The sequence below is a fragment of the Ornithodoros turicata genome, chromosome 5 (assembly GCF_037126465.1).
Source record: "Ornithodoros turicata isolate Travis chromosome 5, ASM3712646v1, whole genome shotgun sequence".
In the NCBI taxonomy this organism is placed as follows: Eukaryota; Metazoa; Arthropoda; class Arachnida; order Ixodida; family Argasidae; genus Ornithodoros; species Ornithodoros turicata.
The window spans coordinates 74,815,753-74,831,856 of record NC_088205.1 but is presented as its reverse complement, the minus strand read 5'-3'; the positions used below and the strand labels follow the sequence as shown (position 1 = coordinate 74,831,856).

General features: G+C 44.1%; 1 protein-coding gene across 4 annotated transcripts in view; it reads right to left on the bottom strand.

Annotated features, from left to right (window-relative positions):
* The window catches only part of LOC135394807 (integrin beta-like protein 1), a 43,700-nt gene extending 28,109 nt beyond the window's left edge, over positions 1-15,591 (bottom strand). For 2 of the 4 annotated variants that reach the window (XM_064625801.1, XM_064625803.1), the window contains exon 1: positions 15,462-15,590. The gene's annotated coding sequence lies outside the window, so the exon portion shown is untranslated. Of the gene's footprint in view, positions 1-226; positions 314-15,461 lie in introns of those variants that run through there. The other 2 variants (XM_064625804.1, XM_064625802.1) reach the window with 2 other exon arrangements.
* Positions 15,592-16,104: the final 513 nt, after the last annotated feature.

The window sequence follows — 16,104 nt, the reverse complement described above, 5'->3', positions numbered from 1 at the left end:
TTAAAAGTATATGGGAAATCCTATGCAAGCTGAAGTGCATCGCTCCCCTTACAAGATAGCTCGCAATATTGTACGAATGCCTCTCAATATATGTATTGCAGCGTGCTGACTTACAGTGCTATAACCTGCAGCCTACACGGCGGGTCTTTTTGTACAAGCTACGCTACGCTAAATCGGCACACGTTCACTGTACACTAACGCAAGAATATTTGCACGACCAACTTACCAAAGTAAACTCCTACGACCGCAGCTGCAATCTTATGGGCCGTCCTTTTGAAGCTATAACCACTCGGTGACCCGCTTACCTGGCCGATGGACCGTCGGACGCTCTGAAGTTGAGCCGATATTTTATTGGTTCACTACGCAGCGTACCGTAAAGCATGTCACTGTTTGACATTGTTCGTGATATTGAAGCACGAAGTCGGGATAGAGTCTTTGAACAGCCCCCTTTTGAAAAGCGGTTTTTCGAAAGGGAGGAAAGTGATAGTTCAATGGAATGAGCAGCTCGATGGGTCACTTCTAAAGTTGATTAACGGTACCTGTTAAAAAGGCGGTTCGTGTCTGTATAACGAGAAATTTGTGTGGATAGTTTACGTGTCGTTTTAAGTAGCTTGGTGTGGGTTAGAATTACGTTTAATGATGTGGCTTGACGAGCACCTGATGTGTTATAGGTCAGCCGGAACACTATAGTGCATCGCGATTACTGACTTGAAGAGTGTTTTGAATCGTTTAAAAGGCGCTCGCGTCAAACGCCGTTCGGCATCGGTCGGACAGCTGAGTGAAGTTCGTTAGGTTAAGTTAGATTAGGTGTCGTTTAAAAAGCATGAAGAATGTTGGCTTCGACAACGGGGAGCCGGCTATTCCAAGGAGCAGTGCCCCTCCATAAATAATGCAAGCATAATAGCAAGGCGACCTCTGTCTTGCTGACATTTTCTCATTTTTCCTGAATATTTCTTCATATCTCCTCCTAAAAAAACAAAAACAGAAAAGAAAACCGTTTTTAACTTAGGCGACTGAACCACGTATTTAACATTGGACACGATCAAATACAACACTGGGGACGAGGCTAGTCAAAAAGCCGCAAAAACGGCTCCCGGTTTCTCGAATAGCCTCGTCCCCAGTGTAGGATTTGAGCGTGCCCAATGCCGAATGTGTGTAATTCCCGACCGAGGCTATGTTCAACGACAAATAACAGATAACTGCGACATATAACCTTTGCGAAGGTACGACGACACCAGCTGACATGTAGCCTGAGGGAGAGGCCTCTGATCTGCCGTCCCTCCGATCCCCGACTTCTTCCTGCTGTCCTCTCTCCATCTGTTCACATCTGTACGCCGCTCATAGCCATAGTTGCCAGGTTGCCAAGTGCGGTGCAGATAGGCTTCTTAGTTGTACATGAGAGAACTTTCTTAGTTGCGCTTCCTTGTGGTACTTAGCCAATTAAGTGTTTTTGAAAAGGCAACTATTTTGTGAAATAATCTAATGTTTCGCTAGTTTCCAGCAAAAGAAATTAATTAATATACCTGTATAATGCTTCATTTGTTCGGCCCTGGTATCTTAATTATCGACACCGACATCGTTTGCGAATGACATTCTGTTTCTTCGTGTAGCTCGATGTAAGACAAACGAATCACATTCGGTGCGAATGTCATTCGCTGGGAATGCCATTCGGTTTGTCGCGTGACAGGGGTATTATATTCACAAGAAGTATAGTGGTAATAGCGGGAATATGACTGCTGACAAGCTTTGCATAAAGCAATCACCACTGACTGGTGAAAAGCTGTTACACTTTGTATATATAGCTACACCTATACCTTTTGTTATATTCAACATTTCTTATGAACTGGTTAAACCGAATAGATCGAATATATAGTAAAGCCGCTTTCTAACGAAACCACTTTTTCCGAATTGTCGCTTTATTCGAAGTCCCACGCTGTCCCGACCGAGATGCATTCGTTTCGAACCCGATTGTTGTAAGTGGGCTTGCCAGCTGTCTAGCGTCTAGCTAGTGCGAGGGGCGAGCCAGCAAAAGACCGTATGGCGAGCCTAGATTTAAGTGTTTCCTCGTGTTTTTTTTCTTCGTCTCGCTCTTTGTTTTCCATATGAAATAAAAGTATGCCACGATGCTCACCGCCGAGATTTGTTTGCTTGCTTGAATACGTTTTTATTGAGGCAACAGTCACCCTTTTTGTAACACTTGCACTTTTATCGAATTGACGCTTATATCGAATTTTTAATAATAATAATAATAATAACGACTTGCTCGAACTTTTTATTGACGCGGCGCAATCACGTGTTCATAATACCACCGGGCAATTTCCTTCGTATCTGACAGGCTGATCAGCGTCAAGCGTCTTTTCAATACACGTATTCTTAATTTAGCTCCACGTGTCGATGAATCTTTCTGGGGAGCGCTTCTACCATCGCGGTTGTTTACGGAAATGACACCGTAAGGTAAAGCGTGCGACTTTGACATATGCTGTCAACGGAACTTCATGTCGTCGCAGCAGCACCAAAACACTCGTTTTGACTTTTTTAGTCTACCTACGTGCCACGAACGAGGAGCAATCCCCCTTCCTATTCCCTCTCGCCCACTGCGCCGGATAGAATGTAATGGGTAGAAAAAGAACAGTTGTTTTTGGAAAGAGGGAGGACGAGAGAAAGAAAGCTAAAAAAATTCGCACGTATCCTGCGATCAACGAAAAGAAAAAATGCACAAGCAGTCGTCTTAGTGGTTTATCTAGAATCCTAACCAAGGGGGTGGGGTGCAAAAAAATGGGGGGGAGGGGTCATTATTATAGTTACGCCATAGCAGATTAATGTGTCATTACCACCATTTTAAAAACAATAAAAGCACATTGCTGGGCACAAACAAAAGGGCCACACAGACACACACAGGAAGCGGACTGACAAACAATGTTTATTTTTCCAGTTGCGTTGCTCAAATTACACTTTATATATTTTATCTTACTTATATACTCTATGCTTATGTAAAGCAATGCAGCCGGAAAAATATAGTTTGGCCGCCCGCTGCCTGCGTGTGTGTGTGTTGACCTTTTGTATGTGCCCAGCATGGGGCTTTTATTGCCTTTAAAATGACGTAGCAACCTGCCCAAGATTCAACCCTCTTCATTACGTAGGTGTTTCTTAGTGGTAAAATAGCAAGGTCCCTCTTATAGGTGGTGCACAAGTAAAAAGGTTAGGTGGGTGTCGCCAAACATTTGAGGGGGGGGGGGGGTGTAAGGGGAAGGGTTAGATCACTAATTCCTCTTTTTAGTTCTTATGTGTTGCCACCTTGAAGCAATTGGCTTTCAATGGTGTCTTCAGACAAGGACGAAATGAAGGGGTTTGAGACTGGGACTTTAGTACAACTCTTGGGCTGACTTCAGAGAGCGAGAGCGACCGAGAGCGAGAGACCGTAGAGCGCAGCAGAGTTGTGCCCGTTACTCGAAAAAAGTAATTGATTACCGTTACCGTTACTTCTACGGAAAAAGTAATTGATTACCGTTACCAATTACTCGACTCCAAATGTAGTTGAGTAACGAGTAGAAAAGTAACGCGTTACTCCGGTCGTTACTCCGCATTCCCGCAAATTATACCCTTCCTTGTGAACCTAAAAAAGAAAAAAGGAAGCGGGGGTGGGGGGGGGGGCGGGGGTTCAACAGCGGAACAGCTGAAATAACAGGAAAGAAAAAAAAAACGTGTAGGACAAGTAGATCTGTACGCCTGCTGTATTTATCGCCCAGGACGGCGTTGACCCGATTGTGGAAGAGCATTGCGTGGAACTTCCCCATGACTTACTAAACTTGCAAAGGTTCAGGTATCACCACACTGGTGTAGGAAGAGATTACAGAGAGAGACCCTAAAATTCCAGAACATTATTACAATGACCTCCGCTTGCTATAGTAGAACGGCCAACAAAGGCTGACGGCACGAGGGGCCTGACTTGGGGCAGAACATCTGCAATATAAGTTAATCTCTGCTGGAAAAGTAATCAATTACTGAGTAAGCGATTACTCAGAAAAGCAATTGATTACTGGAAAAATTACTCTGGCAGTAAAGAAACTGATTACTCGAAACATTACTCGAACAAGTAATTGATTACAAGTAACGCAATTACTAGTAACGCGTTACACACAAGTCTGGAGCGCAGTGCCTTTTCTAACTCTTCACAGGTGTAATATATTCTGTAGCAGACGCCGTGTTGTCGTCTGCCAAGTGCGCATTGCCCAACTCCCGATTATTCCTGCAGCGTGCGAATGCTCAAGATAACACGCGGCGGAACTTCTGTCCTGTAAGCAGGATTTCACTTTTTCTTCCACTAGAGTATTCCTTGGCGATGTCCCGGTGTGGATACACGGATAACGTTTCTAAATGTGCTCATGCCTCCTTCTCGCCTGTGTATTGTGACCAAGCAGGAGAACTGCCTATGGAGGTCCTATTGCCAACTGTAGCATGGGCACCACCTTTGGCACCACATGTATTGGCATCGAAGAGGAAGTCAGGACGCATTGGCTGGCTCCCATATAACTCTCCCAACAAACTAGAGTGGGGGAATATGTTTAATGCTGTTAGAAGGAAAAAAAAAAAACCGAAGGAAAATTTAGGACTAAAACTAGAACTAGCGCAATACCAACCCCTGCGTGTGAAATCACATCACGTTAAGGAGTCAAAGCACGCAAAGGCTCACGGGAACTTGGAGCGAATGGAGTGAATGTACAGCGAAAAAGCTGCGAACTTCGCTCAGCGTCGGACGCCCTGAGCGAGGCGTCAAAAATGTGATCGTCCGCCGGCAATCTGGCAATGCCAGATATTTTCGCCCAGCGGACCGCGGATGATCCCGAGGCCGGCCAATCAAAGCGCTCTTCCGCTACGAATGCCGAAAAAGATCGGCATCTATAATCACTAGGGAGAAGGAGTATGAAGGGAGAGCAGCTTGGTAGGAGAACATTGAGAACGCAAAGAATGTCCATCCCCTTGGGTTCCACGTGTACGCTGAACCCTCTTGACCCAAGAATCAAAGTGTTACAGAGGAAGGTTTTTTTTCTGAACCAGAGGCTAGCAGTTCCGCAGGGCGATATTCCCCGCATTCCACCTGGAAAGGAGGTGAAGGAAGATGGAAGGTGGAAGATGCGACGCCCAGGAGGAAGAAGAGTGGAATCAGGTATCGGCATTTTAGGCATCTAGCACCATATGCAAGTTATATAATTCGGAATGTTTCGGAACATGCCGACTTAAGAAAAAATAAATAAAAAAATCGGCGGGTGTTTTCCGACATTTTTCGACAAATGCTGACAACGCTGAACCTACGTATAACCAACCTGCCCGATTCGCTACCATTATGCAATTACAGCGTACCTCTGACATCCTCATGTGGTTCTGTCTCCGTAAAGCTGTCTAAAACAGTGCAAAGTACGCTTTATTACTAATGCAACTTGCGATTACAGAGTCAAACCCCGTCACTGAAAAAAAGGTCAACTGAGTTAGCCGACCTTCACTTTCGTAGGGAGGAAGTTCGTTTGCGCCTGTTTCACCAATTCATACATCGTCTGCATATCATACGAGGGACTTTTTCCAACTCGTACTTTCTCCCCTTACACTCGCTCCGTCTGCGTGTCCACGATGAGGTCATGCATTAAATGACAACCCGTTATATAATTGACATTCAGAGCAGATTGTGGGCCCCCCGTAATGGAGTGGAATGACCTCAAACCATCGTCGGTTGCCACTACACGTTGTATTCGTAATTAAACTGTTAATTGTTATCGTATTTTTCCAGTCATTATGCGCAACATGACACTTTCGTTCGTATTATAGCGTCACCCTGTTCTTGTATAGGTTAATACTAATATTGTTTATCATGTGCAGCAAATGTCGTACCCGTGGTGTGCAATCATATTCTTTAAATTCTTATATATTTTTATAGTACTTTATACTTATTTTATATTATATTATTTTATTTTATGCTTTATATAGATATATATATATATTCGAGATTAAAGAGGTTGATATATCAGACGGCTGCGAAGTTTAATAAAAGTAAAATAGCACAAAGATTAAAATATGCTATGCAACGCGTTTAAAAGAACAGTCGACGTTTCGACCGTTCTTTTAAACGTTGCATAGCATATTTTAATCTTCGTGCTAGACTACCCATTAAATAAACTAGCTTTTTGTTAACTTTCCCGTAATCTGTCGTCCACGTCTTAATATTACTTTACTTTTATATATATTCTATATAGTCTTATATATATTCTTTATATAGTCGCATCGCTGTTGTATATTATTTGTACGTATATTACGCCCCCTCTTGTAAGTCTCCTCCGGATATCTGTCATCGATATATAATCGGCGCTGACGTATAGCCTATGCGGAAAGTGTGACAAGTTGAGTCCGTCAAGCTTGAGCGTGTTGGCGCGTGATGCTTGGAAAAACGGGTTTGACGTAACTCACGCTTTGCGACAACATCTGCGCATAAGGAAATATTTGTGGCCCATTCTGACTTCCCCATTATATGCCAGATTCCCGTTGCACCTTTACGGTCAGGCGCAGCTGTTATGTAGGTGGCTTCGACACTTAGGACGTTCGTAATTGAATAGCTTCGAAATATTTTGCAGCAGAACAGACTACGGCAACCGTGTGGTTATAGGACGAGCAGAGGTAGTGACACGGATGACTGCATACTCTCAATTGGTAGTTTATTGATAGGAACTGTTTTTATAGATTACTTTTCACGTGATGTACACGGAAATCAGTACAAAAGGGAACGATAGGACAGAATGCCCTCCGCTTTGCTTTGGGCTACAGTGCACGTGCCAAATTTTAATGGGATCGTAAATTTCAGGGGAGTAAATTTCAGGTTCACGGGGCTAAAGTGAGCAGTAATGGCAACCTAGTGGATTAGAAGCTGTACCGACACCCATATTTACTCCTTCTTGGAGTGCATGGCTGATGACAGTCACTTTTAACAGAGAAAACTGGCTTTATTTATTTATTTATATTTTTCTGAGTCGCGTCTGATCAAAATTTGTAATCATCCGGGACACGCCAAAATTCAAGAAAAACATTCCGAAGGGTACTTTTTGGTGTTTTCTGGCAAAAGCTGAAGATAGATAGACTATTTATGGTCTGAATCACCTGTACGGCTGTTTGTCATATACTTTCCTCTACAGTCCTAGAGACAGGCCTCGGTGGCTCAGTCGGTAGCGTGTTCGCCCTCTGATCCCGAGATCGCGGGTTCGAACCCGGCCGAGGACGTCAGCAACTTGGCGGCAGGGTACAAGTTGCTTAGACACGCCGTCTTCCGCGAGGGATGTTAAATACGGGGTGCCGTGTGATGAGCTTTCATCGCACGTTAAAGAACCCTCAGGTGGGCAAAAGCAATCTACAGACCGGCCGCTGTGGCGTCGCTCATTATCTCAGTTGTCTCGCGACGTAAACACCCAATTATTATTACTACAGTCCTAGAAAAAAAAAAGGTGTGTTGTGAATCCTTTTTTTTGGGGAGTACATCCTTGTCACATATATATCACTCCCTTTGGGGGTGTACAATTACTCTCTATTACCCTCGTTAAAGAGACTCCTCACTCTATGAAGGGAGTGAGGAGAGGGGAGGGGTATGTTTATTAAGAGAAAAGAGAGGAAAGGTCAGCCAGTGAGGAGAGGAGACTCCTTAACGAGGGTAATGGAGAGTAATTGTACACTCCAAAGGAAGTAGTATATTTAGAACACACCCTTATATAAGTTTATTTATTTTCAATACCCTCAGGGCCACAAGGGCACAATAGAGGGGAGGGGCTTGAATACATAAATGGATTATTAATAATAATTGGGTGTTTACGTCGCGAGACAACTGAGATCATGAGCGACGCCACAGCGGTCGGTCTGTGGATTGCTTTTGCCCACCTGAGGGTTCTTTAACGTGCGATGAAAGCTCATCACACGGCACCCCGTATTTAACGTCCCTCGCGGAAGACGGCGAGTCTACGCAACTTGTACCCTGCCACCAAGTTGCTGGCGTCCTCGGCCGGGTTCGAACCCGCGATCTCGGGATCAGAAGGCGAACACGCTACCGACTGAGCCACCGAGGCCGGGCATAAATGGAGCAAAGATACAAACAGTTACAAAAAAGCGCACTGGGCGCTCAAAGAATGAAGAATGAACACACACCAGGGTCACAGACAGTAAGCATGTAAATGCACACGGTGGAAAATTATTAAATATTCCAAAAGAGCTGCAGTCTGATGCCCCAAAATAAATAATAGTAGCAACAATTAACATATAATATCTAACATACGATAAGACATAGCACATAGAAACCGAAAAACAGGAGAGCATGGGTGTGAAAATGGGTTTAGCACTACTTATGTAAAAAATAACTCTGTAATGGAATCCCTAAAAGAGAGCAGATCTTGAATGGTAGCAATGTCACACTGTAACCTGTTCCAATCACGTGCAGTGTGAAGGAAAAAGGAGTCTGAGAAAGTATTAGTATTGGCGTGATGGATTTTAACTTTTCGAAAGTGACCCAAGCGATGGGACGTATACGTGGGCGATGATGAGATCGTCATGATAGAATATCTTATGAAGAAGTGATAAGCGAGCAACTTTTATTTTAACTCAAGCAACTCTTTATTTAAATACCATCAGGGCGGCAAGGCAAGTTATAATATATATATATATATAATACATAATAAGTTATATATAATAAGTTATAAGATATAAGTACAACACACCCTTTATTTTAAGAGTGTACACGAGGTCACCGCGTTCGTCGGAAGCCACCCGATCGAAGCAGCAGCTGAATTACGCGAGCACTTCGCAGGGCTTCGACGTGATTTACGTTCTGGACAGAAACGTTATTATTTAAGAGCCTGTATTAGTATGTCTCGTCAGGTATAGAGATATACACGCGGGGAACGAATGTCTCTGAGGAGTTACCAGGAATGCGTAATTCGTTAAAGAGAAAGACGCATGGGCGGCACAACGACGTGAACCAACTATGAAGGGAAATCAGAACGCATGGTACCATGAACTTGAACCATTTACGGTAAGTGCATTCCTTAGCACTGACTGCGGTGATCGCATTAGTTAAGAGAGTGTCTCTCTTTGGTATTCCTTCAGCAAAGTTTTGCCGTAATGCAAGAAGGCGCACATTCCTTTCGCAGTAATGGGTGAAGTGGTGCTCAAGTAGTTCCGGTATTTTCAACGCTCTCTTACACAGGTGGTACACGGATAATGTCTGCAGCGGTATGGAAGAGAAAACGGGTGGGGGGGGGGATATATTTATTGGACGAAAAGGGGAAGAAAAAAACGGAGGAAAGGTCAGCTAAACGAGACGTCGGCTTGCAAGAAGGAACTATAGTCTTGGAATATTTTTTTCTCCGTCATACTTGTTACGGCATCAATTTGTGATGCAGTATATCCTCATTCATATAGGGTTAGCTCTCACACTCCGATCATTATGGTGCGTAATATATGCTGCAATGATTGTTAATATGATCTGACACGAGGCGCCCCAAGCAAACTCGGGTGGAGTGGAGTGGTATACTGAGTGTTTTTTTCTCGCAAAAAGTTCAGGGCCTGCCTTTCACTTTTACACATCTATTTCTTGATTGATTGATTGATTTCTTCTTTGTTACTATTTCATTGACTGACTAATCTGCCAGGTGGATCCCAAGTGCACACAATGGGCATCTCACACCCAAAACGCGCTGTCGCACACGATCTGGATCGACCCGCAATCCTGGACGGCGCAATCCCGCTGGACACGCTGCGCCGTCCGCACTTCATGTTCGTGATCCAGGTTTTCATTTGACGCCGTCTCGTGAGAGCTTTGCACAATACCCGCTGATGTTTGAAATTAAAAGAAAATATTGGTCCACGATGTCCACTCGGGGTGTAGTTCGTTACCGGGACCACTCGTTTTTAAAAATTTGTGAAAGCATTTGAATGGTAAATATTGCATAGAAGTTAAAGAAGATCATATACTGAATCTAAAAAGGTAAGAATTATAAAATTCTGTGGACTAGAAGTTTTTTTATAGGCATTTCAACAACCCCATCTGATTCACTTTTAGCACAGGAGAAACACGGAAATGCTAAGCAAAACGGATTCGAAACTTGCAAGAGAATTGGGCTAAATCGCCTCACTTTTGGTGAGGTTAGGTCAAGTTAGGTTCTACAGATTGGGGGGGGGGAGACCCCCCCCCCCCCCCCCCCCCCCCAGGCACGCAGTAGGCGATGCGGGCGTCGAGACTGTGCCTCGGGTTAGGTCAGAAGGTCCTCACCCAAGATGGCGGAGCGCCATCAAGAAACGGGCGATAAAATTTAATTTTTATACGTTTCACGCAATATACGATGGTCATTCCCGTTTAATTTCGTTCCTAATTTGCTCCTGCTTCAGGTAAAAACATATCATTTACCTAGTTATCTTCTTTCTTTACAAAAACGCAGTGGTCCCAGTAACGAACTACATCCTCTACTCGAAATATATTCACGTTAATGCAAATGCTATTTCAGCTGTTTCAGCGTTTGTCCATGTTATTTTCTTCGTTCGGGCCGCTGGCCATCACCGCCATCTTGCCAGCCCGGAACCGGCAGTGCGAGTAGAAAGAAGACGAAGAAGTGAAAGGAAGCCACTGCGCCTGCACCGACCCTCCTTGAAGTGTGTAATCATGTTCGCGAACGCGGGACAAGTGTCTTCTTCTTCTTAGTATCTGCGTTGTTGATATCTGTCCCCGAGACTCGCTTTGTCCGCACCTGATGCAGACCGCAATTGCTGCCTAATCACGATTGCGCGATTTGTGGATCCTGCGTCAGTGCGTTTTGGGTAAGCAGGAGTCTGTGTAGAAAGAGACATTTCTAAGTAGTACGCGAGCGGTCAATATGCTGTAGAGATATATTTGTCGTTGTTGTTGTTGTTGACGAAACAGTACGAGATGACGATATGCACGGCAAAACTACTCCCGACGAGCTCAGTGCATATATATGTATTGCGTATAGTAGACGTTGAATTCGTAAAGAAAACTTGCTTTTTATCACCACGTTCTTTCTCCGACTACGACTTTGGGCTACCTCCAAATTTCGAGAAAGAGAAACAAATAGCAGAACTATTTGTGAACAACATCGCATTTTTTAGGAAGGAAGGAGTTGCCTCAGGACAGAAGCCGCCGATATTTCGAACAGAGACTGTTCTTCTTCTGGGCACCGTCCTCATCATTGGCATGGTATTTAAAGGGTTAGGTGTGACGTGTTTAAAGGTTCATGCGAATTGTGGGTCAACAGCCCGGAGGGAAGAAAGGTTCCGTACGGGCTTTTACGGCCGGAGTGAATGGCTGCTTTGTTAGAGTGTGGAGGGGATTGTGTGTCTCGCATTTTTTAGATTTTTAGAGAACCAGGAGTGCTGGAAATTATCCGATATAAATTTTTGCCTTCTCCCCTCATTTCCAAAAAGAACATTCGACGCACCCACTGTGTCGCTCAAAGAAGCTGTTCAGCTCCACCTTATTAAATTACACTTAACTTTTTTTTTGTATTCCGTGTTAGCGCTGGGAAGCAACTGTTGCTATGAACGGCGTACAGATGTGGACAGATGGAGAGAGCACAGCAGGAAGAGAGTGGGGACATGGCGGTTAGTATGCTTCCTGGACCGACTTCAGGGGGAAGTGTGCCGACGTTCGTCAGGAAAGTCTTCGGAAAACCCACGGAAAACCTCACACAGCACAGCCGGTGGTATAGGATTCTAACCCACCACCACCCAGTCTTCTGCAGGACCTTGGCTACCACCAAGGAGCAGGAATCCCTAACCCGCTCTTCCATGCCGCTAATTTTTGTCACTGGTCACGTGAGGGAAGTAGCATACGTCACGACGTCCTCTCGTGCTGCGATTCGCTCTTTTTCACGAGGAGAAGGGTTTCTCAAAGGTGTGCGAATCAGAGCGCTCGCTCTGTAGGTCACCTGCGCTTATCGTTCTTTGGCAGGAACTCATTTTGTTCGCTGGAGAACACTCCGCACCGAAAAAAAAAGAAAAAAAGAAAAGAGGGTTACCCCAGTGTTCCTTTAAAGGGGTTGTGAAACCATTTTCAAACTTGCGAAAAAAAATAACGTTGTAAACACCTGCTTACCATGTACTGCTCGCGACGCGGTTCTCTGAAATCGCCTGTCAGTATAGTTCTGCAGCTCTCGTATTTCCTTGAGTGCCACGGTAAAATGTTGTTCGAATATTGTATTTTAAAGCTAGATCACAATGCTGCACGTGTCTCTTACTTGAAATATAAATAATCTTGCAATACCTCCAGGTTTGAGATGGGATAAAAAAACGGGGTGCTCATTTCAGACAACTGTGTCGCAAGCTGTACTACTTCAAAATTGGCTATGTTTTTGCGATCCCGCGTTACGAAGCTGTTGCACTCCGAAGGTCGCGCACGGTGTGCGAGCTCCTCCGTCGCGCTCAAACTCATCACCTCCTCGCCCGTTTCTGGAGTCTCGTGATACCGCGGAGAAAGTTTTCCGTTTCCATGACGATTGTAAAAGGAGTTTGGTATACACAGTTTTCCATCCAGCCTCGTTCCCAGCGCTTTCGCACCCAGCACACTCCAGCAAGGAGGAGAGCGATGGAGGAAGCGTATACGACACGTGTGTGTGCTCTCCTTCTCTCTGGCATGTGCGGTAAACAGTTTTCAACATGCTCCCCCGGCTAGACTGCGCTGTGCTTTCAATATGGCGGCGTCCACGGGAAAATGGTGTATACTTACGGCTCTGTAAACACTCTCCGCTTTTCACCCAGACGCGGTGACACGAGTTACGCTTTCAAGAAATGACACGGGTGCCCTTGAGATTTCTACACCTGCACTCTTAAAAATGAACTTCACCGCATAGCACGCTCTTAGCCAACCATTATCTCGCATGATATCGCTATGTGCCCTGATTTGCTCAAAGTGGTAGGCGTAAGCCTTTTCTGTGACACTTATGCGGTTCATAATTGTCACAAAAATGGCGTACGCCTCCCGTTTTCAACAAATCAGGGCAGATAACGATATCATTCGAGATGATGGTTGGCTAGGAGCGTGCTATGCGGTGAAGTTCATTTTTAAGAGTGTGGGACGAATTTTGGTTGTTTCTCTTTTAAATTTCGTGGCTGCACGGTCTGGAACAATTTGCCAGCGAATATTACAAAGTGTCACTTCTTTCCCGCTCATTTAAAAGCAGGACTCGAAAACACTTCCTCTGTAACTAGTTTGTACGCATAAACTAGCGCATGTTTATTGTGTAATTACTTGTAACGTAATCATTTTACAGTGTCAACTGGGGGGTGGGGGATATGTTTATTTAGGAAGAAGAAAAAAAGGAAAGGAGGAAAGGTCAGCTGGAGGTGTCAACTGGATGTACCCATAAACTTGCGCATACTTACTGTGAATGTACTTGCATTGTAATTACTTTACAGTGTCATTTATATGCAATCTGTGGTATCAAATAGCTTTCGTCCTCTCGGGAGAGTATGCTGTTATGTTTTTTGTCTTCTTTTTTTTTATTTTTTTTTGAGGGACTATATAACAGCCCCAAGCAGCACAATGTACTGGAAGTCGGGTGCAATAGGAGTGGACAGTATGTGTCTTATCAATGTTCTTGAGTTTCACGAGTCTGTTCAAGGCCCTCCACCTATCCGTCCACCCCTATTGCACTCGACTTTCAGTACATTGTGCTGCTTGGGAGGGTCCGCCTTCACAGTCCCATTTGTGATTGTGCATTGCACAAGATCTTTTACCAAGAAAAAGAAAGAAAGAAAGCGCGTTCTTTGGTTTTGTATTTATGCAATGCAAAACTGTATTTTGGCACCTGTGGGGAAATGAAACAGAAAACGGATCATACTGGATAGGTTTAGAGTTCCGAAGTGCTCTCTGACTTTTTCCAAGCACCATCGCGACACGCATCCTAGTTCAAGCCTACTTGGCTTGGCGGCTAAGGCAAGCTCATTTACGATGGGGGTACAGAAGCGTGCACACCAGGTGCTTACACTTGCAAAGAAGATAGATCTTATTAACAATTTGAATAGTGGGTGCTTTAACAAAAGTTTGAAGACTTTCGGCAACTTTTTTGTTAACAACAACAAGATCCGGAATTCTTCCTGCATAACCTCTCAGCCGTGGACGGCGCCAGTCAGAAAAAGTAGTTCTTAGAGATGTTACAAACAAACATTGACGCATTTTTTGCAGCTCAGGAGTAAAGTGTTATAAATTGTAACAGTTTATAATAAAGTTTACAAAAGTCGATAATTGTTTGTTTTGTTTTTGTATTTCCCCCTTTTTGTAAACTACGTTTGCTACAGCAATGTGCACAAGGGTGGTTTGCAGCTTGTCAACTTTGGGAAACAATCCAAGAGAGCATTTAATATCCTACTCCACATTTCCTCAGTTAATGGAACTCCTGATAAACGGAACAGATTTCCGTGGTCTCTTCCGGTTCCGTCCAAGGAGATTGCACTGCATTTTAGTCTTGTGACATTCTGTCCATACGTTAGTGTTGGCCACTGATACGAACTTGAAATGGCGTTTAGCACGGGGTAGTGGGCTATGTGTTTTCATTCATGTGCGTCAAATATTCTGAAGTGTCAGTGGTGTCAATAAATTAAAAAAATTAAGCGAGCATCTCCGAATATCTCATGCGGCAGAATACATAGTTTGTATGTGATACTACCCACCACATATAATATACGTATAATCGTTGAAACGTGAGATGGAACACAATGCATGTACGCTCTAAGAAAAAAGGAGTAATTTTACTCCCTTGGGGGACTAAATGCATTGCCACAAAAAATAGTTCGTTTCGGGAGTAAGTGAACGGGAGTAAATGAATGTCACAGTATGGAGACTGCATTTCACGCTCTGAGCTAAGAGTCCCAGGTATAGCATGAAAATACTTTGAACTAAACCGTCGACCGTGATATATCGAGTGACATAAAATCTTGCGACGTACATAGGGCACAATTTGTGAAGAAAGAACCGCTACCTGTTTCTTACTCTGTGTCGATGGAAAATTGCTAAGCCTTGGCTGAGTTATACAACCTTATGCCATCAAATTGACCGAGAGCACATATTTACGTAGACTGTTGCATTCGGAAGACCATTCGGAACGTTCACTGACAATTTCCACTCCTGTGGACTAAATGTCGGGGCTAGTGGACTAAAAATTTACCATTTTTTTTCTTAGAGTGTAGTACGTGTAGCAAATAGTGCCTTTCAGGTACTTACCAATAATAAGTAAATGTGAATGAAGTAGTAAATAAAATATTTATCCGCTCGACTTTATTGAAAGCTGTTACTTATATTTTTAGCTTTCCATATTCAACGTCGACTCTCAAACCCCTCTCACAATCCCATCAGTTCCTGCGCAGATACTTGTGTCGCCTGCGATATACTGCCACTCGATATAAACATTTCTGCCCGTATATTTCACGAAACTTACCTGCAATGCCAGAATAACGACTTGCAAAGCGCAATCCTCGGCGCAGTCAATTCAGGATAACCCACCGTTCGAACCTGAAGCCACCGTGGAGCGTCGAGTCGCTGAAACGCCGTGATTTTCAAAAGGCATCGTTAATGGGGAGGCCCGCCGTCTGCAGGTGCGTCATTTAACGAACTCGTAAACGAATCCACAGATAAAGAGCACGTTTTCGCTGAAGGTTTTGTGGAAAAAGTTATCCCAGGCATCGTAAAAAGAGTGATTGCTTTTCTTTTTCCAGGTTGCCGCCTCCGACGCTATAACATCATAGTTTGGTTGACGGCGCGTTGACAGGTTGCTGTTCCTGCTATGTGTTCTAAGCAAGTAACGTCTGGACGTAAATGCGTTTCAATAATTTATTGCGCCGCGTGCATACATCCAATGCGTTCGGTAGAAATATACCTGCGATGTGAGTTGCAAACACGGAAATGATGAGCATAAAAGTAATTTGCAAGATGGCTTATATTTGAAGGAAGCAGCGTTTCCCCCAGCGTTTTTGTAAAACAGGAACAAAGGACGAAACTGGGAGAACAAGGCTATGGCCAAAGTTTAGTCTCGTCAAGATACATGTCATGTCCCGTTCGTCCTTTGTTTTTGTCCTGTTGTG